At 55.6% G+C, this 21499-nt stretch overlaps 2 long non-coding RNA genes across 2 annotated transcripts in view; both read left to right on the top strand.

Annotated features, from left to right (window-relative positions):
* The first annotated feature begins 4388 nt into the window (after positions 1-4388).
* The window catches only part of LOC142063778 (uncharacterized), a 222973-nt gene continuing 205862 nt past the window's right edge, over positions 4389-21499 (top strand). Inside the window, exons 1-3 of the long non-coding RNA XR_012662869.1 lie at positions 4389-4403; positions 5401-5555; positions 5939-6048. This is a non-coding gene — a long non-coding RNA (uncharacterized LOC142063778). The remainder of the gene's footprint in view (positions 4404-5400; positions 5556-5938; positions 6049-21499) is intronic.
* LOC142063780 (uncharacterized) lies at positions 17841-20604 on the top strand. Its single transcript, XR_012662871.1, has 2 exons — positions 17841-18220; positions 20063-20604. It is a non-coding gene; the product is annotated as an uncharacterized LOC142063780 (long non-coding RNA).

The following is a 21499-nucleotide window of genomic DNA, read 5'->3' as shown; positions in this document are numbered from 1 at the left end:
GGAGGCCGAAGGGCCGGTGCGTGTGGCGGCCGGGTCGCGAGGCGTCCCTGTGCGGTGCCGGGGCCCCTCTGCGGCCCGGCGTGGGAAGCCCGCGGCCGGCGGAGCCTGCTCGGAGCTGGGCGGGGAGCGCCGCGGCGGTCCGGCCGCCGGCAGCCATCCCCTGCGGTGGCCGGCAGCCCCTCGGGACGCCTGGAGGCCTGGCGGTGCCCGAGCCTCGCCTGCGGCAGCCGCCTGAGAGAGCAGCGCGGCCGTGTCCGGGGGCCGGAGAGCGCTGGTGGGTGAGTTCGGGCAGCGGGTGGGTCTCCGTGTGAGGTGAGGCCTGGCGCGGGCCGGGGGGTATCTCCGTGCGGGTCAGGCCGGGGGCGGGGCGGGGGCCGGGCCCCGCAGAGAAGCCCCGGTCGGGCATCGTTCGCTTTTCCACAATGTAGGGCTCTCCCCGGTTATTTTTTGTGTACTGTGTTTTGGGTCACCTGAAAGCCTTTGGCCGGTTACGTTTGGTGCGGGGAGATGGCAGGTCTGGAGCCTGAAAGATCTCTGGTGGGGGGTGGGGGAGGTATTTCTTGCCTTAAAACTCTGAGCCCACCTCGTGTGTCATGTCGTGAGTCTCGTGACTGTGGCAAATGGCTGAGTCGGGCGTTTTCTGATAACTAACTTCTGAACGTGTGCGTGTGTAGGCACGGGGAGATTTGTGCAGTGTGACGGAGCCCCTTGTGCTTCTGTGCTAATGTCTACCTGTTCTAGACCTCCAGAGTTGGAAAGCCTTTGTTTAGTGCCTAGTTGTGCCTGCGTAACAAATGTTTTAGCTGCTGATGGGTTATACCTCTGCTGCGAACTTCTTGCTGGGTGGCTTGATTGTTTCTGGTTGTCCGTGTAAATCTAGGCAGCTATTTTCTGCCCGGTGGTGAAGCCTATCGCTTTGGATAACAAAGGGCAGGAGTGCAATAAAGAAAAAGGTGATTCGTCTGCTGCAGCTCCTTGGAAACAATTCGTTCCTTATTTTCTGCCCTTGGGCAGGCGTTGTGCTTTCCAGATAATGCAGCCTCTCCTGTGCCTGTCCACGCCGTGCATTTTGTCCTGCCCTTGCTTGAAAAGGCTCTCCTTGCCTTCCTCCCCTCTGCTGCAGTTGCCTTAATCTCTCGCTGCTGCTGCTGCTGCTGGAAGAGGGATAAAGGGAGTGTTGTCGATCGGGTTGTTAAAAGCTTTTTCGCGGGCTGTAACGCGCGGGAAAGGGGGGCCGGGGGGGAGGATCAGTTTGCGGGGAAAATGGGAAACCAACATCACCTTCCCCTCCTACGGCGCAGCCCGGCCGCACGGCTCCCCGGGGATGCCCCTGCCCGCGGGTGTACCGTGTGTGCGCCCCCCGCGTGGGGCGGGGGACGACGACACCCCCCCACACACCGTCGGCGGCACTGGGGCAACCCCTGCCCCAGGGCTCCGCGCTCGTACCCGGCTCTCCCCGCTCCGGCACGGCACGGGGCTGGACGCACCGAGAAGACCCCGGAGCGGCTTCTCGCGTCCGGGCGAGAACAGGGCCCGGCCCCGAGCAGCAGAGCGGGCACCGCCGGTAGCTCGGAGGAGCGGGGCCGGCTCGGCTCGAGGCGTCAGAGCGAAAAGGGACGAGAACCGTCCCGGAGCGTCCGGGGGTTGGGGGGGTTGGCGGATGGTCCGGTGGCCGGGTTCGGCTCCGTGCCGGGCCGTGGGGCAGCCGGAGCCGCGCCAGAGCAGGTGAGGAGCCGCATGGCCGGGCGCGCTGTGGGTCGGCGGGTTTGGGCTGTGGGGTCTCCCGGTCCGCGGAGCCCCCGGGGGGGCGGCGGGGTGCGGGCAGCAGCGGCCCCGGGCCGAGCGCTGTCGTGGGTCGGTGGTTGGGTTTTGGGGCCGAGCCCGTGCCCGTCCCCGGGGAGTAGGGGCAGCCCCACCCGGCTCTCGACTGCTCCTCGTCGGGGTCTGGCGGCGGCGGCGGCGACCCCGGCGGGGGCTCCTGCGGTGCCGGGCGGGTCCCCCCTTGCCCGCGAGGCAGGCAGGGACCCCGGCTGCTGCCGCCGCGGTTTGCTGGAGGCGGGCTGGGCCCGGCCCCCTGTGGGGTTGGGGTGCGGGCCCGGCGCTGCCGGGGAAACGAGGCCTGCGAGAGCAGGAAGAAAGCGCTGCCGGGCCGGTGCTGGGCTGCCCCGCCGGGGTGCGGGGCCGGGCCCGCGCAGTTCAGTTCCCAAGGCCTCCCCGACAGTGCCCGCGTGGGCCGTGGGGGTGCAGGGCTGCGGGGTGGCTGCGCTCTCCGCGGCCCTGAGCGTTGCCCGTGGGGACTGCGGAGGGGGCCGGGACGCAGCCAGGTTCAGCTGGTTTGGTCCCTGAGCGTGGAGAGCACAGCTCTTCTGTTCCTGGGCCTTGAGAGCAGGCTCCTGTGGCTGACGCCGGGGCCCTGAAACAGATCGAGTCGTGCGTTTTGAGGGCCTGAGCGAGGGGACTAAGTGGTGTGGTTTTGGGCTGAGGAGCAGAGGTCAAGTGCTGCGCTTTTGGGACTTGAGAACAGGCTCAGCAGCTGGGCTTTTTGGCTCAGAACCGGTCCCAAAGTGAGCTGGTTTGGGGGCCAAAAGCAGAAGCCGGTTTGGCTGCTTGTGGGGGTGGCGTGGGGGCATCGGGGGCTGCAGGGGAAAGCAAGGGTTGGGCAGGGTACGAGGACCCTCCCCGGAGGTGGGGGTCCGGTCACATCGGACCCCGAAGTTCGGGAGGCCGGCATGCACCAGAGCGAACTCGCCACCTGAGGCGGGTCTCTGGAGGAAGGGTGCTTTTTGGATCCAGCGCAGCGCACCCTCTTTGGGTCCAGCTCTTCATTCTGCGCTGCTTAGAAGAGTTATTAACCAATTAATTAAACATACAAACTAAGTCACAACAGCTCTATCGGCTCCATCGTGGTTTGGAGCTCTGAATCGGTTTCATTTGGTGTCTAACACATTTTTTCCCCGAGGAGAGGCTACGTTTCAAGTTAATTAGTTTTCTCACAAGTGTGTCAGTCGATAAAATTGAGTTACGATTATTAAAACCACAAAGGTGACAGGAGTCTCACGGATCGGGTCTATTTCTGAAAATGTATTCATCCCATGCAAATGTCATCGGGATACAGATCATCTGCACTTCATGCTCTGACAAGACAAGATGCTGAGACAGGGATGAGCTCCAAAAGGACTACTGAAAAGAAAAAAAACCCACGCACTTCATGAAGTCATGGGGGGTTTTTTTGTTTGCATTTGGGGGGGCGGGGTGGCTTTAACAAAAGAGTGCAGTGTTGGCTGGCAGCAGCCTGCAGAGCATTTTTGCTGCCTGATCTCTCCTGTTCTTCTCTTCCACTCCTCTTTCAGGGCTGTAATTGTCATTTGGATAGTTTTAGAAGAGCAGTTAAGTTCCTCGCCTGTGTCTCAATGTGCTGGTAATACCAGGAAGGTGAATGCTTGAACCGGTCGGGCGGGTGGGAATAACTTGGCTGCAGGTAGAACTTCTGAGGGAAGACCAGCAAAACCAGGAAGCAAATAGCAAGTTCCCCAAAAATGTGCGGGTGTCAAACACATAAAAGTTTTATTGCCGAATGTTTTGTTTTTGGCAATATGTTCCAAATGCCTATTTTTGGTAAACATAACTTTTCAGGAGATTCAGGGTTGTGTGTGGCAAAACATGTCCCTCTGTTTTTGTGTCCTGCCGCACAAATGGCCGGCGGCAGGGCTCTCGTTCCCCGCTCTCGCTATTGCCACAGCAGGGCTGCGATATTTAGACCTAAGGGATGGGTTTAGGAATGGAAGGAGAGAGAACGCCTGTGTTCTGTAAGGGCTATGAATGCTGACCCTTTGCCTCCGTCTGCCGCTTTTCCTGTGCGGGTGATGAAGCCGTTTTACTTTCCTCTGTTGTTCCTGGTCTAAGTAGTTGCAAGGCTGTCGCCGCTGTGGGTGTGCAATTTGTGTTTCTGTGGAGTCCTAGCTACGGCTCGCTTCTAGTGTGGCCAAGCGTCAAGGTAGGGCTTTCAGCTTAAAGCTTCAGAAGCGCTGCGCGCCGAGATGGGTGTAGGTGAAACTGCTGTTGCGCCTGCAGCTGTGCTCGCAGGGATGCTGGGTGGCTCCGCATCAAACCGGCGAGGTGCGCGTGGACCTCCGTCGGGCTGCGCCCTGGGTGCGCGAGCGTGCCGTGTTTTTGCTGTTCCGGCTTGTATGTGCGAGGGCTTAACGTTTGATTTAATGCATTTCCTTTAACGGCAGGCTGTAGTTGGGCTCTAGACGGTATTCCTACGTGGGCGCAGGAGCTGTGGAATGGTTAAGCTGTTGCTGTGCCTCCAGGTGACTTGTTCAGTAACACTGTTTTTCCAGGTGCAGATGGATGAGTCGTGCAGGGCAACGGAGGAGAGCCCAGGGGAGCGCTGTAAGAAGGTGAGTCTGTGTGTAGTACTGGAGGGAAGATGTGACTGATGGCTATAGGGCTCCATTATGGGTTTTACTCTTTTTTTTTTTTTTTGTGATCTGAGGGTGCTAAGCGATGAGCCGAGCGTGATGTGGGCCCTGGAGGTGAGTCAGGCAAGGTGACCGGTGCTTGGTGGGCTGGAGTAGGTGTTCTTTTTCAGGTTATTCAGGGTTTTTTCTCCTTCTCTTCACTTTCCCATCCCAATTTGGGGCCGATTCCCTCAAACGGGGACTTCCCCCTGTGGGGCTGCTTATGCAGCCTGGGAGCTGCTGCCTGGGCACAAAAATACCTCAAACCCCTTGACTCTGGGCCTGCAATGAGGGGTGAAAATACAGGAAGAATTCTGGTGGAAAGAAAACAACTTGGGGCTTCTGGGAAAGCCAACTCCAGCTGGATTTGTGCGGCTGGAAAGGAAAAAAAAAAGGGGGTGGGGGGAAGGAACAACAACCTAAAAGCACCCACCAACCATTCTCATGCACAAAACCGAAAGTGAAAATGACCATTTTTTGTAGGGCAAAAGCACAAAAAATCCCCACAGAACTCAGTAGTTTGGAAAAGCAACCCCAATTATTACATTATGTAAAGAAGGCGGGGGAAAAAAAAAGAAAACCAAACCAAAACCCGATCACAACCCTGATGCCACATGCCTACAAGCAGTTCCTGGGGCTTATTCTGCGGGGGTGGGAACCCAACCTTGTTCCCCAGGTTTGCTGTGCTGCTTCTCCTCCCTCGAGACACTTTGCTGTTTGGTGCAGAGGCAATGAATGGCGCTGCTGGGGCTGCGAGGGGGAAAGGTGCAGAGGAATAGAAGCTCTGTGGATGCAGCCAAGTTACGGTTTCTGGATGGTATTAATCGAGAAGAGTAATTCAGATAATGCTGCTGCCCAGCGACCAGAATTGGGTACTGAGCCCGGGAGCCGCGCACGCGCGGTGGCGTCCCTGTGATCCCCATTGCTCTCTCCGCAGGTAACAGCCCTGCGATGCTGCGGTGCCTGCGAGGTGATGCCGCCGTGCTCGTTGCTGCTTCCTGGTAAGGAAAGGCCTCCTCTGCTCTTGCTGCAGCGTGGTGGTGTGTCGGACACGATTCCCTGTGTCGGGTGAGGCCTAGGGCTGCCGGCGAGGTGAGCGAGCCCCTTTGGTGGGTGCAGGGGTATCTCCTTGTGTGCCTGTACTACTGGGGCTGGTGGGATGGGAAGCTTCAAATGACCCGCCGAGGCAGGCTTCTGGTATGCTAAAGGCGAGCGGGTGAGGGCAGCCCTAGGAGTTACCCGGGAGCTGATAGAAGGGAAGAGGGAAAGGAGGAGGAGGATGATGACCTTTTCCCCCTGCAGCTTCTGGGTGCAGAAGATGGCCGACTCCCCAGCTCACCAGAGCTCCCCCTCAGCCTCCCCTGGCCCCCCTTGCCCCGTGCGCCTGCCCCCAGCTCCAGCACGGGCGAGCTAGGCTACGTGCCTAGGAAGCCTCATCTGGTAAGAGCTGTAAGACACCCACGTATTCTCTTCAGGTGGAGGACGGCCTAGAGTCTGGAGCTGCAGAAGAGGCAGGGAGGAGAGGAGGGGAAAGAAGCATCTGAACGGCTAAATTGTGCCAGCAGCGCTGAGAGCGAGAGTCGCGGTGAGTCCTGGGCCACTGGGGCCCCGTTGCCTCTCTTGTGCGTCCTGGGCCCTCCCTGTCTCTCCCCCGGCCCCCTCTCTTTCCTTACCTGCTGCAAAATTATTTTTTTTTGCGCCCCCCCCGCACCTTCTTTCTCCATCTCGCTCTGAGTGGCTCCCTGCCTCCCCGTCTTTTCAGTCCTCCCTCTCTCTGTCCTGTAGCCTGTGGCTCCTTTTTCTTTCTCCACCTCTCTCTGCCTGGCTCTGGCTCCGTTTTTTTTTTTTTTTTTTATTCCTCCTGCTCTGTCCTGTAGCCTGTCGGTGTTTTGTTGTTCTCTGGCTCTCTTGATCTGACTCCCTGTGTTACCGAAAAACGCGTTAAAATCGGAAACGACTCCTCAACACCAATTTAGTATTAAAGAGCAGGCATTCTTTATTCGTGGCGCCGGATGCACGGGGGATCGCTCCTCCTGGCGTGCGTACCTCACGCACCTTTCCTGTACAATTTGTAGATGAAAATTTTACATACTCATACATAGTCATTATTGTCTTGTCTAGCGATGGGTACAAACTTGCTCGTTCCCTATGTCAGTCACTGCGCAGGCTCGGTTGTCCTCCCAGTACAGTGCGGGGAACGGGGACGTACAGTGCGGGGAACGGGGACGTACCAGGATCTACTGGGTTGTACTGGGAGGGAACTGGGACGTACTGGGAGTCTCTACAATGTCCTGGGATGTCCTGGGATGTAGTGTGGAGGAACTAGGATGTACAGGCTTGTACTGGGTTGTACCGGGTGGAACTGGCAGGAATTTGGGATGTACCAGGATCTACTGGGATGTACTGGGAGGTAACTGTTATGTACTGGGAAGGAACTGGTAGGGAACTGGGATGTACTGGTATGTACTGGGAGGGAAGTGTTATGTACTGACGGTAACTGGGACGTACTGGGATGTGCTGGGAGGGAACTGTGAAGTACTGGGATGTACTGGGAGGGAACTGGGATGTACTGGGAGGGAACTGGGATGTACTGGGAGGGAACGGTGAAGTACTGGGATGTACTGGGAGGGCACTGGAATGTAATGGGATGTACTGGGAGGGAACTGGGGTATACTGGGAGGCACTACAATGTGCTGGGATGTCCTGGGATGTACCGTGGAGGAAGTAGGGTGTACAGGCTTGTACTGGGTTGTACCGGGTGGAACTGGCAGGGATTTGGGATGTACCAGGATCTACTGGGATGTACTGGGATGTACTGGGAGGTAACTGTTGTGTACTGGGAAGGAACAGGGAGGGAACTGGGATGTACTGGGAGGGAACTGGGATGTACTGGGATGTACTAGGAGGTAACTGTTGTGTACTGGGAGTGAACTGGGAGGGAACTGTGAAGTACTGGGATGTACTTAGAGGGAACTGGGATGTACTGGGAGGGAACTGGGATGTACTGGGAGGAACTACAATGTGCGGGGATGCCCTGGGATGTACTGTGGAGGAACTAGGATGTACAGGCTTGTACTGGGTTGTACCGGGTGGAACTGGCAGGGATTTTGGATGTACCAGGATGTACCGGGATGTACTGGGATGTACTGGGAGGTAACTGTTATGTACTGGGAAGGAACAGGGAGGGAACTGGGACGTACTGGTAAGGAACTGGGATGTACTGTGAGGGAACTGGGACGTACTGTGAGGACACTGGGATGTAATGTTATGTGCTGGGAGGGAAGTGTTATGTACTGAGGGGAACTGGTGCGTACTGGGATGTACTGGGAGGGAACTGTGAAGTACTGGGATGTACTGGGAGTGAACTGGGAGGGAACTGGTATGTAGTAGGATGTACTGGGTGGGAACTGGGATGTACCAGGATGTACTGGTATGTACTGGGAGGGAACTGGTATGTACTGGGCAGGGAACTGGGATGTACTGGGATGTACTGGGAGGGAACTTGGATGTATTGGGAGGGAAGTGTTATGTACCAAGGGGGAACTGGGACGTACTGGGATGTAGTGGGAGTGAACTGTGAAGTACTGGGATGTACTTAGAGGGAACTGGGATGTACTGGGAGGGAACTTTGAAGTACTGGGATGTACTTAGAGGAAACTGGGAGGCAACTGGGATGTAGTGGGACGTACTGGAATGGAACTGGGAGTGAACTGTGTGTGAACTGGGAGGGAACTGGGATGTACTGTGAGGGTACTGGGATGTACTGGGAGGGACTGGGAGGGATCTGGGATGTACTGGGCTGCACTGGTAGGGAACTGGGATGTACTGGGAGGAAACTGGAATGTCCCAGTTGACACCCACTTCCCTCCCAGTTTCCTCCCAGTATATCCCAGTTTCCTCCCAGTATATCCCAGTTTCCTCCCAGTAAATCCCAGTTTCCTCCCAGTATATCCCAGTTTCCTCCCAGTACATCCCAATACATCGCCGTACATTCCAGTTCCGTTCCTGTACATCCCAATACATCCCCGTTCCATGCCAGTACATCCCAGTTCCCTACCAGTTCATCCCCGTACATCCCAATTCCCTCCCGGTTCGCTACCACTTCTTTCCCAGTGCCTCCCAATACATCCCAGTTCCGTCCCATTACATCCCAGTACATCCCAGTTCCCTCCCAGTACATCCCAGGTCCCTCCCCGTTAATCCTAGGTCCCTCCCAGTACTGGGAGGGACCTGGGATGTACTGGGAGGCACTACAATGTGCGGGGATGCCCTGGGATGTACTGTGGAGGAACTAGGATGTACAGGCTTGTACTGGGTTGTACCGGGTGGAACTGGCAGGGATTTGGGATGTACCAGGATCTACTGGGATGTACTGGGAGGTAACTGTTATGTACTGGGAGTGAACTGGGAGGGAACTGGGATGTACTTGGAGGGAAATGGGAGAGAACTGAGATGTACTGGAGGGAACTGGAATGGAATAAGAGGGAACTAGGACGCACTGGTCGGAAACAGGGACGGAACTGGGATGTACTGGGACGTACTGGGAGGGAACTGGGACGTACTGGGAGGGAACTGTTGTGTACTGGGAGTGAACTGGGAGGGAACTGGTATGTAGTAGGATGTACTGCGAGGGAACTGGGATGTACGGGGACGGACTGGGAGGGAACTGGGATGGACTGGGATGCACTGGTAGGGAACTGGGATGTACTGGGAGGAAACTGGAATGTCCCAGTTGACACCCACTTTCCTCCCAGTTTCCTCCCAATACATCCCAGTAAATCCCAGTTTGCTCCCAGTACATCGCAGTACATTCCAGTTCCGTTCTTGTACATCCCAATACATCCCCGTTCCATGCCAGTACATCCCAGTTTCCTACCAGTTCATCCCCGTACATCCCAATTCCCTCCCGGTTCGCTACCACTTCTTTCCCATTGCCTCCAAATACATCCCAGTTCCGTCCCAGGTCCCTCCCAGTACGTCCCAGTTCCCTCCCAGTACATCCCAGGTCCCTCCCAGTACTGGGAGGGACCTGGGATGTACTGGGAGGTACTACAATGTGCGGGGATGCCCTGGGATGTACTGTGGAGGAACTAGGATGTACAGGCTTGTACCGGGTTGTACCGGGTGGAACTGGCAGGGATTTGGGATGTACCAGGATCTACTGGGATGTACTGGGATGTACTGGGAGGTAACTGTTATGTACTGGGAGTGAACTGGGAGGGAACTGGGACGTACTGGTGGGGAACTGGGATGTACTGGGAGGGAACTGGGACGTACTGTGAGGACACTGGGATGTACTGTTATGTACTGGGAGGGAAGTGTTATGTACAGAGGGGAACTGGTGCGTACTGGGATGTACTGGGAGTGAACTGGGAGGGAACTGGTATGTAGTAGGATGTACTGGGTGGGAACTGGGATGTACCAGGATGTAGTGGGAGGGAACTGGGATGTAGTGGGAGGGAACTGGGAGGGAACTGGGATGTACTGGGAGGGAACTGGTATGTACTGGGAGGGAACTGGGATGTAGTGGGAGTGAACTGGGAGGGAACTGGGATGTACTGGGACATACTGGCAGGGAACTGGGATGTACTGGGAGGGGATTGGGATGTACTGGGAGGGAACTTGGATGTATTGGGAGGGAAGTGTTATGTACCAAGGGGGAACTGGGACGTACTGGGATGTAGTGGGAGTGAACTGTGAAGTACTGGGATGTACTGTGAGGGAACTGGGATGTACTGGGAGGGAACTTTAAAGTACTGGGATGTACTTAGAGGAAACTGGGAGGCAACTGGCATGTACTGGGATGTACTGGAATGGAACTGGGAGTGAACTGTGTGTGAACTGGGAGGGAACTGGGATGTACTGTGAGGGAACTGGGATGTACTGGGATGGACTGGGAGGGACTGGGAGGGATCTGGGATGTACTGGGCTGCACTGGTAGGGAACTGGGATGTACTGGGAGGAAACTGGAATGTCCCAGTTGACACCCACTTCCCTCCCAGGTTCCTCCCAGTATATCCCAGTTTCCTCCCAGTATATCCCAGTTTCCTCCCAGTACATCCCAGTAAATCCCAGTTCGCTCCCAGTACATCCCAGTACATCGCAGTACATTCCAGTTCCGTTCCTGTACATCCCAATACATCCCCATTCCATGCCAGTACATCCCAGTTCCCTACCAGTTCATCCCCGTACATCCCAATTCCCTCCCGGTTCACTACCACTTCTTTCCCAGTTCCGTCCCATTACATCCCAGTTCCGTCCCATTACATCCCAGTACATCCCAGTTCCCTCCCAGTACATCCCAGGTCCCTCCCAGTACATCCCAGTTCCCTCCCAGTACTGGGAGGGCACTGAGATGTACTGGGAGGCACTACAATGTGCGGGGATGCCCTGGGATGTACTGTGGAGGAACTAGGAAGTACAGGCTTGTACTGGGTTGTACCGGGTGGAACTGGCAGGGATTTGGGATGTACCAGGATCTACTGGGATGTACTGGGAGGTAACTGTTATGTACTGGGAAGGAACAGGGAGGGAACTGGGATGTACTGGGACATACTGGCAGGGAACTGGGATGTACTGGGAGGGGATTGGGACGGACTGGGAGGGAACTGGGATGTACTGGGCTGCACTGGTAGGGAACTGGGATGTACTGGGAGGAAACTGGAATGTCCCAGTTGACACCCACTTCCCTCCCAATGCCTCCCAGTATATCCCAGTTTCCTCCCAGTATATCCCAGTTTCCTCCCAGTACATCCCAGTAAATCCCAGCTCGCTGCCAGTACATGCCAGTACATCGCAGTACATTCCAGTTCCGTTCCTGTACATCCCAATACATCCCCGTTCCATGCCAGTACATCCCAGTTTCCTACCAGTTCATCCCCGTACATCCCAATTCCCTCCCGGTTCACTACCACTTCTTTCCCAGTGCCTCCCAATACATCCCAGTTCCGTCCCATTACATCCCAGTACATCCCAGTTCTCTCCCAGTACGTCCCAGTTCCCTCCCAGGTCCCTCCCATACTGGGAGGGAACTGGGATGTACTGGGAGGCACTACAATGTGCGGGGATGCCCTGGGATGTACCGTGGAGGAACTAGGATGTACAGGCTTGTACTGGGTTGTACCGGGTGGAACTGGCAGGGATTTGGGATGTACCAGGATCTACTGGGATGTACTGGGATGTACTGGGAGGTAACTGTTATGTACTGGGAAGGAACAGGGAGGGAACTGGGATGTACTGGGATGGAACTGGGATGTACTGGGAGGGAACTGGGACGTACTGTGAGGACACTGGGATGTACTGGTATGTACTGGGAGGGAAGTGTTATGTACTGAGGGGAACTGGGACGTACTGGGATGTACTGGGAGGGAACTGTGAAGTACTGGGATGTACTGGGAGTGAACTGGGAGGGAACTGGTATGTAGTAGGATGTACCGGGAGGGAACTGGGATGTACCGGGAGGGAACTGGGATGTACCGGGAGGGAACTGGTATGTACTGGGAGGGAACTGGTATGTACTGGGAGGGAACTGGGAGGGAACTGGGAGGGAACTGGGAGGGAACTGGGATGTACTGGGAGGGAACTGGTATGTACTGGGAGGGAACTGGGATGTACTGGTACATACTGGCAGGGAACTGGGATGTACTGGGAGGGGATTGGGACGGACTGGGAGGGAACTGGGATGTACTGGGCTGCACTGGTAGGGAACTGGGATGTACTGGGAGGAAACTGGAATGTCCCAGTTGACACCCACTTCCCTCCCAATGCCTCCCAGTATATCCCAGTATCCTCCCAGTATATCCCAGTTTCCTCCCAGTACATCCCAGTAAATCCCAGTTCGCTCCCAGTACATGCCAATACATCGCTGTACATTCCAGTTCTGTTCCTGTACATCCCAATACATCCCCGTTCCATGCCAGTACAACCCAGTTCCCTACCAGTTCATCCCCGTACATCCCAATTCCCTCCCGGTTCACTACCACTTCTTTCCCAGTTCCGTCCCATTACATCCCAGTTCCGTCCCATTACATCCCAGTACATCCCAGTTCCCTCCCAGTACGTCCCAGTTCCCTCCCAGTACGTCCCAGTTCCCTCCCAGTACATCCCAGGTCCCTCCCAGTACTGGGAGGGAACTGGGATGTACTGGGAGGCACTACAATGTGCGGGGATGCCCTGGGATGTACTGTGGAGGAACTAGGATGTACAGGCTTGTACTGGGTTGTACCGGGTGGAACTGGCAGGGATTTGGGATGTACCAGGATCTACTGGGATGTACTGGGAGGTAACTGTTGTGTACTGGGAGTGAACTGGGAGAGAACTGGGATGTACTGGGAGGGAACTGGGATGTACTGTGAGGACACTGGGATGTACTGGTATGTACTGGGAGGGAAGTGTTATGTACTGAGGGGAACTGGGACGTACTGGGACGTGCTGGGAGGGAACTATGAAGTATTGGGATGTACTTAGAGGGAACTGGGATGTACTGGGAGGGAACTGGGAGGGAACTGTGAAGTACTGGGATGTACTGGGAGGGAACTGGGATGTACTGGGAGGGAACTGGGATGTACTGGGTGGAAAGTGTTGGGAATTGGGATTTACTGGGAGGGAACTGGGATGGACTGGGAGGGAACTGGGATGTAGTGGGACATACTGGGAGGGAACTGGGATGTACTGGGGTGTACTGGGAGGGAACTGTTATGTACCGAGGGGGAACTGGGATGTACTGGGAGTGAACTGTGAAGTACTGGGATGTACTTAGAGGGAAGTGGGAGGGAACTTGGATGTAGTGGGAGGGAACTGGGGTTTACTTGGAGGAAAGTGGCATGTACTGGGATGTACTGGAATGGAACTGGGAGTGAACTGTGTGTGAACTGTGAGGGAACTGGGATGTACTGGGATGTACTGGGACGGACTGGGAGGGAACTGGGATGTACTGTTATGTACTGGGAGGGAAGTGTTATGTACTGAGGGGAACTGGGACGTACTGGGATGTACTGGGAGGGAACTGTGAAGTACTGGGATGTACTGGGAGTGAACTGGGAGGGAACTGGTATGTAGTAGGATGTACCGGGAGGGAACTGGGATGTACCGGGAGGGAACTGGGATGTACTGGGAGGGAACTGGGATGTACTGGGAGGGAACTGGGATGTACTGGGATGTAGTGGGAGGGAACTGGGACGGAACTGGGATGTACTGGGAGGGAACTGGGATGTACTGGGAGGGAACTGGGATGTACTGGGACATACTGGCAGGGAACTGGGATGGACTGGGAGGGGATTGGGACGGACTGGGAGGGAACTGGGATGTACTGGGCTGCACTGGTAGGGAACTGGGATGTACTGGGAGGAAACTGGAATGTCCCAGTTGACACCCACTTCCCTCCCAGTTTCCTCCCAGTATATCCCAGTTTCCTCCCAGTATATCCCAGTTTCCTCCCAGTACATCCCAGTAAATCCCAGTTTGCTCCCAGTACATGCCAGTACATCGCAGTACATTCCAGTTCTGTTCCTGTACATCCCAATACATCCCCGTTCCATGCCAGTACATCCCAGTTTCCTACCAGTTCATCCCCGTACATCCCAATTCCCTCCCGGTTCACTACCACTTCTTTCCCAGTGCCTCCCAATACATCCCAGTTCCGTCCCATTACATCCCAGTACATCCCAGGTCCCTCCCAGTACATCCCAGGTCCCTCCCAGTACTGGGAGGGAACTGGGATGTACTGGGAGGCACTACAATGTGCGGGGATGCCCTGGGATGTACTGTGGAGGAACTAGGATGTACAGGCTTGTACTGGGTTGTACCGGGTGGAACTGGCAGGGATTTGGGATGTACCAGGATGTACTGGGATGTACTGGGAGGTAACTGTTATGTACTGGGAGTGAACTGGGAGGGAACTGGGATGTACTGGGATGGAACTGGGATGTACTGGGAGTGAACTGGTATGTAGTAGGATGTACTGGGTGGGAACTGGGATGTACCAGGATGTACTGGGATGTACTGGGAGGGAACTGGTATGTACTGGGAGGGAACTGGGATGTAGTGGGAGGGAACTGGGAGGGAACTGGGATTTACTGGGAGGGAACTGGGATGTACTGGGACATACTGGGAGGGAACTGGGATGTACTGGGAGGGGATTGGGACGGACTGGGAGGGAACTGGGATGTACTGGGAGGGAACTGGGACGTACTGTGAGGACACTGGGATGTACTGGTATGTACTGGGAGGGAAGTGTTATGTACTGAGGGGAACTGGGACGTACTGGGATGTGCTGGGAGGGAACTGTGAAGTACTGGGGTGTACTTAGCAGGAACTGGGAGGGAACTGGGATGTAGTGTGATGTACTGGGAGGGAACTGGCATGTACTGGGATGTACTGGAATGGAACTGGGAGTGAACTGTGTGTGAACTGTGAGGGAACTGGGATGTACTGGGAGGGAACTGGCATGTACTGGGATGTACTGGAATGGAACTGGTAGTGAACTGTGTGTGAACTGTGAGGGAACTGAGATGTACTGGAGGGAACTGGGATGTACTGGGATATACTGGAGGGAACTGGAATGGACTAAGAGGGAACTGGGACGTACTGGGAGGGAACTAGGACGCACTGGTAGGGAACTGGGACGGAACTGGGATGTACTGGGACGTACTGGGAGGGAACTGGGACGTACTGGGAGGTAACTGTTGTGTACTGGGAGTGAACTGGGAGGGAACTGGTATGTAGTAGGATGTACTGGGAGGGAACTGGGCTGTACTGGGACGGAGTGGGAGGGAACTGGGATGTACTGGGATGGAACTTTGAAGTACTGGGATGTACTTAGAGGAAACTTGGAGGCAACTGGCATGTACTGGGATGTACTGGGAGGGAACTGGGACGGACTGGGAGGGAAATGGGATGTACTGGGCTGCACTGGTAGGGAACTGGGATGTACTGGGAGGAAACTGGAATGTCCCAGTTGACACCCACTTCCCTCCCAGTGCCTCCCAGTATATTCCAGTTTCCACCCAGTATATCCCAGTTTCCTCCCAGTACATCCCAGTAAATTCCAATTTGCTCCCAGTACATCCCAGTACATCGCAGTACATTCCAGTTCCGTTCCTGTACATCCCAATACATCCCCGTTCCATGCCAGTACATCCCAGTTCCCTACCAGTTCATCCCCATACATCCCAATTCCCTCCCGGTTCACTACCACTTCTTTCCCAGTTCCGTCCCATTACATCCCAGTACATCCCAGTTCCCTCCCAGTACATCCCAGGTCCCTCCCAGTACTGGGAGGGAACTGGGATGTACTGGGAGGCACTACAATGTGCGGGGATGCACAGGGATGTACCGTGGAGGAACTAGGATGTACAGGCTTGTACTGGGTTGTACCGGGTGGAACTGGCATGGATTTGGGATGTACCAGGATCTACTGGGATGTACTGGGAGGTAACTGTTATGTACTGGGAAGGAACTGGGAGGGAACTGGGATGTACTGGTAGGGAACTGGGATGTACTGTGAGGGAACTGGGACGTAGTGTGAGGACACTGGGATGTACTGTTATGTACGGGGAGGGAAGTGTTATGTACTGAGGGGAACTGGGACGTACTGGGATGTGCTGGGAGGGAACTGTGAAGTACTGGGATGTACTTAGAGGGAACTGGGATGTACTGGGAGGGAACTGTGAAGTACTGGGATGTACTGGGATGGAACTGGGATGGAACTGGGATGGAACTGGGAGGGAACTGGTATGTAGTAGGATGTACTGGTTGGGAACTGGGATGTACCAGGATGTACTGGGAGGGAACTGGTATGTACTGGGAGGGAACTGGGATGTACTGGGATGTACTGGGAGGGAACTGGGATGTACTGTGAGGGAACTGGGATGTACTGGGACATACTGGCAGGGAACTGGGATGTACTGGGAGGGGATTGGGATGTACTGGGAGGGATCTTGGATGTATTGGGAGGGAAGTGTTATGTACCAAGGGGGAACTGGGACGTACTGGGATGTAGTGGGAGTGAACTGTGAAGTACTGGGATGTACTGTGAGGGAACTGGGATGTACTGGGAGGGAACTTTGAAGTACTGGGATGTACTTAGAGGAAACTGGGAGGCCACTGGCATGTACTGGGATGTACTGGAATGGAACTGGGAGTGAACTGTGTGTGAACTGGGAGGGAACTGGGATGTACTGTGAGGGAACTGGGATGTACTGGGACGGACTGGGAAGGAACTGGGACGGACTGGGAGGGATCTGGGATGTACTGGGCTGCACTGGTAGGCAACTGGGATGTACTGGGAGGGAACTGGGATGTACTGGGCGTCGCTGGGAGGGAGCTGGGATGTACTGGGATCCATACTGTGTGGCATGTTGGTCATTACTGGGACGCACTGGTCTATACGCGCGGGCTGATATCTGACCCCTCTGGCCCCACCCACCTTTGCGACAGGCCCCGCCCCCTGGCGAGGGCCTGGTGGGGTGGGGCCGTGCTCGTGTGCTCCCCAGCATCCCCAGTTAGCAACAGGTCCCACCCCCTGGTGACAGCCTGGGGGTGTTGCTGGTGCTGCCTGGCCCCACCCTCCATAGCAACAGGCCCTGCCCTTGGTGATGGCTCCAGGGGCATTGCCAGCGTCCCTTTGGACACACCCCCTTAGTGACAGGCCCCACCCCCCGGCAACGGCCCGGGGGTCGGTGCCGGCTCTCTCCCCTTAGCGACAGGCCCCACCCCCCGGCAACGGCCCGGGGGGCGGTGCCGGCTCTCTCCCCTTAGCGACAGGCCCCGCCCCCCGGCAACAGCCCGAGCCTGTGTTTGCTCCGCTCGGGGGGCTCGGTTTGGGTGTTTTCTCTCCCCCCTCCCTCCCGTGCCGGGAACTCCAGGCGGCTCTCGTACGGCTCCCGGGGCCTTCACCCCCCGGGGGGCTCGGCCCGCCCCTTTCGCGGGGCGCTGTGGGAAGGGCGGGGGCGGGGCCCGGGGGTGGAAGAGCCCCGGCTCTGGCCCTGGGCTTCTCTGGCGTCGGTGCTCCCGTGTTCCCTCGGGCGGTCGCAGCTTTGGGGCTGTCTCAGCCCCCCGGGCAGGCGTGCTCTGGCGTTTAGAGAAGCGGAGGCGTTGCCTGAGGTAAGGATTCCAGAGCTTGGCACTCTTTGGCGGCATCTGTACTAGAAAGGTCCCTTGTGGCCTGCTTTGCTTTTTTTCTCCCAGGATGCTGTTTTGGGCGCTGAGGGGGCGGTGAGACGGGTTAGTGGTATGGTGTTCTGTTTGGGGTTTGGTTTTTGCTTTGCTGTTTTTTTTCCCCTCGTGAGATCATTTTATTGTGCTGCTGCAATTCCTGTCTTTACTGAACCCGGAACCTTGGGGGTTTTCACTAGTTGTGCCGTTCACTGTTTCAGGTGTTGCCTTGGCCTCTCAACAGCCGTGGCACAACCTGCAGCGATGCTGCCTCTCCAGGCCCCCGCAGGCCCCGCTTTCTTGTCCAGCCAGGTGGGAAAGCGTGGTTGTTGCAGAAACAGCTACGCCCTGCGACTCCTCCTCAGGTTGTTGGCTCGGCCCCAACAGCGTACAGGCTGCTGAGGTCACCGCCTCCGCGCGGGACGCAGGCGGCCCGGAGAGCTTTACCCCGCGCCATTTCCGTCCCCTCTGGGCAGCAGCGGAGCTGCCGCCGCTTCAGGCGGCCGCTTTCTCGAGGGCGAGGAGCTGGGATGACAACGGGCCGCTGCAGACTCTGGTCAGGGTAAGAGGCTGTTCCCTGGGGAGCCGGCGCAGGGGGAGCGGAGGTACGCACGGGCACTTGTCGGTGCCCCTGGCCGGTAAAGGGAAGGTTAAATTGTTAGAGTGCAAATAAATACATATTATTTAGGGAGGAGTCGTGACTAAATTTAATCACACCTATTACTGAACAAACCAGGCAGTCATTATTCCTAATCTGTAGTTAAAAAAAATAAAGGCAGTCCTTTTTTATGCCATAAATAGAGTTGCGAGTCATTAATAGCTCAATCTAAATACAGCCGTTACTAAATCAACTGCAGGCATTAATGACTCCTGATCAGAAACAAAATAAGGAAATTTTCGAATCTAGAATGAAAATCGACCCGGAAAGCTAAATTGGGAGCGGGTAGTACTGAAATTGTAACAGGGCTGTTAGAAAGTTCAGAGGCAGCGACAGCTCCTGCTTCCAACCCAAGCAGTAAACGAAGCTTTAGGTTCTTAAATGAAGAGAAATAAAGGTGAGCTGTTAAACAGTGGCTGGGGTCAAGCGTAGCTATTAAGAAAATTTGCAGGTACGGGTGATTCCTGAGCAGAACTAACAATTCCAGAAGATTTAGATTTAAAAACTACAGAGCTAATGGAGTGCCACAACCGCCCGGATGTAACTGCAGCCGCTTTGGGGGAATGCCCCAGCCCCCCCAGCCACCGCTATTAATTACTGCCAAGGAGAGCGAAAGTGAAAGTAGAAGCAGTGCAGGTGAAGTGTGAGCAGTACGCTTTTTCCTAAGTCATCTCTTCGTGTCAGGAGAGGAAAGAAAATGGAAAGAAGATGTTTGCAGGGGGTCTGTGCTGGGTTACCTGCGCGTCTCTTCCGTGCGTCCTTGAGGAGACATTTAGCTCCTGTTGGGCGCTCGCAGGTGGAGACAGGGCGAGCTGGAGGCAGGATCGGTGCCGGCACTGATAAAGGGATGGGCAACGAGCGGAGAGAAGAGGGGGCAAGGGCTGAAAAAGGGTCACCGGTTCTGCAGGGAAGGCAGCGGGATGTGACTCGGCAACCGCTCTGACGAGCGCAGGGTCATTCGCTGCGATGAAGTCAGGGTCTGCGGCTGGCCCGGAGAGGCAGCAGAAATCCCAAACTCTTTGCAGGGGTACCGGCCAGATTAGGGCAACACCTGAACAGTAAAACCATTTAGGGGAAGCAGAGCTGGGCTGCACCGCGTGGCCAACCTCCCTCTTCTCCGTGAGTCCCAAAGGGGCAGCTCCAAGAATGTGCTGAGAATTCATCCCTTGCGCTAAAAATGAGACGCAAGTAGCACCCACCCGTGAATTTTATTTTCTCTCTCGCTCTGCGGCTCCTGCCTGCTTGTCTCTCCTCAGTGCTCACCTGCACCTGTGCTCGGATGGGGCAGCTGAGGGAAGGTGCTGCCATCCCCCCAGCCCCGGCGGACCGCCCCTCAGCTGTGTCCTCTGTCAGGGAGCGTCGTCATCTCTCCTGCCTCCCAGAGCGTGTCCTGTAGTGGCAGACGCGCGGGCTTTTCCCTGCACGCGCATACGGGAAGGGAAGGGAAGGGAAGCACAGTGAGAGCTGGGCTTGTCAAAGAGTAATGGGGGTGGTGGGAAGCGTAGCTAGAACCGGAGAGCTACAGCGCAAAAGCGAAGCGGACGGGACACAAAAGTAAAATGGTGCACAGGAATGCTGAGGAGAGAACTCCCGCAGCACACAGGAAATCAGTGTCAGAATCTATTGTCTTCTGACTGCCAAATTAAAAATAATGGCACGCTTTGCAACGCTAAGCTCGCTCTAATCGTCTGAACTGTTTCTTTCCAACCCCCACCGCCCCCAGCACACCGCTCAGCCTCCTCAGCCTGAAATGCCTTGTTTTCCTTCTTTTTTTTTTTTTTTATGACAGGGCAACTTCTGTTCCCGAGGTGGTGCCTACGGTACAGCTATCTCTTCGAAGACAGTTTGGTTTAGGTCAGAGAATGTTGAGCCTGGACTGAATCAGCCTCTGTTTCTATTTCTGGAAATCGTCGGTCCTGTGCATCAAGCCCGGAAAAAAGGAAATATGAACCAAAGGACGTGGGGCCTGCAGGGCTAGGAAATTATTTGAGAAGAGGTTCAGTGGGGAAATGACTCTTTGTCTGTGGGGCGTCCAGGCAAGCAACCCAGCTGCTAGAAAGCGGCGCTGTCCCCAGGATGGCCTCGGCGGTCCCGTTGGAGTCGGGGCAACAAGGACAAGGCAGGGTGAAGCATCTGGCCTGCCGTGTGGAACGTGACTGTACAAAGCACGTGTGATGCACTGCAAGTTTACTTGTTTAAACTGTGAGTTAAAGAAGGTGTGCGGTTGCTTTGTAAACAGCCGACGCTCTAAAGCTACACCCATCTAATTGCTAGCTGTATTAAATCTATCGTATTGCTGTTTCTGCATTAAAAAATAAAAAAGAAAAAAACCAACACACCTATGTAAGCACTTCTAAGTACAACGGAAAACCACTGTTTAACGCGTGGCATGTGTGGGTTGTTTTTTTGGGGTGGGAGGGTGGGGTGTATGACAAAAACCTGCGAGAGACACACGCACATACGCACATGTCATGTTTAGCGCTCACCTAAACCCAAAAAAGAAAATCCACTCTTTATTTTGCAGCATTAGCATTAGCTTCCAGCGCACAGCCTGAGCGCACACCTCTGCTCTCACCGTCTGCTCCCTCTTCAACCGTGTGTGGCTGTCATCAGCTTGCACAGGCTTTGCTCGTGCAAGTTTCCGCGACAGCTTACGAGAAGGCAGGGAAACCAACCCAGCAAGACGCGTAGTGCCTTCCTCTATGGGCTCTGTCCAGCCTTTGTTAAAATGAGCAGAAAAGAAATCTGCTGCTGCCTTTACCCTGACTGACTCTTACAGAGAGCATCTGACTTGACCCGCAGCAAAGTGATGCCCCAGGCAGCAGCACGTATTGGCGCGGACCGCGGTTTCACCCACCTGTTTTACTGGGCCGGTCCTTTCCCACGGCCGATGCCGCAGATGTGGCGCGCCCCACCCCCAAACCTCTTTACGAGGGTTCCCTGGGCTCTGCAAGTCGCCTGCTGGACGTGTTGCTGATTCAGGCACGGGCAAAGTCAGCTTCTTCGCTGGCCTCGGGCCAGGGCAGCCACGTACTCGAGGGAAACTCAGAATATCTCCAGCGAGATCTCACCGGGAGGCTGGGACCTCGTCAGTAGGGGAGAAAGCCAAGCGACTGACACTGAAAGGGAGCTCTTTGCTAGGCTGTAGATCGTAAAGTTAACAAAGAAAACAAACCTGCCTTTTTAAAAATGCCCTCTTTTGAGTCTGCCACATTTGATACGGATT

The sequence above is a fragment of the Phalacrocorax aristotelis genome, chromosome 12, assembly GCF_949628215.1.
Source record: "Phalacrocorax aristotelis chromosome 12, bGulAri2.1, whole genome shotgun sequence".
Classification (NCBI taxonomy): domain Eukaryota; kingdom Metazoa; phylum Chordata; class Aves; order Suliformes; family Phalacrocoracidae; genus Phalacrocorax; species Phalacrocorax aristotelis.
The sequence above is the reverse complement of the archived record's forward strand: the minus strand, read 5'-3'. Positions and strand labels throughout refer to the sequence as shown.